Genomic DNA, 244 nt, shown 5'->3' with positions numbered 1-244 from the left:
ATTCTTTATCTGCGTCCAAGGAGTACATAATATGTTGCATATATGATGATCACCTGCTCCCCTTTGATATTAGGGGAACCGATAATCGAGAATGCATTGAAATAGTCCGACCAAATTGGCAATTCTTTTTCTTCCAGATTCTGCCTAATTAAATTTTAATGATTGTTATATTTAATGTACTCCTCCGTACTGAATGGAACGTTAGTACAAAGAACATAATATTCTCTTATTCTTATCAGATCTT

The 244-nt window shown here is 33.6% G+C and overlaps 1 protein-coding gene across 1 annotated transcript in view; it reads left to right on the top strand.

Moving 5' to 3' along the window:
• The window catches only part of LOC106686895 (ejaculatory bulb-specific protein 3), a 3234-nt gene that overhangs the window by 165 nt on the left and 2825 nt on the right, over positions 1–244 (top strand). The window lies entirely within an intron of this gene.

The sequence above is a fragment of the Halyomorpha halys genome, unplaced genomic scaffold, assembly GCF_000696795.3.
Source record: "Halyomorpha halys isolate HHAL.00 unplaced genomic scaffold, Hhal_1.1 Scaffold895.1, whole genome shotgun sequence".
NCBI classification, from domain to species: domain Eukaryota; kingdom Metazoa; phylum Arthropoda; class Insecta; order Hemiptera; family Pentatomidae; genus Halyomorpha; species Halyomorpha halys.
Note: the sequence above shows the minus strand (reverse complement) of the source record. Positions and strands in the feature narration are given on the sequence as shown.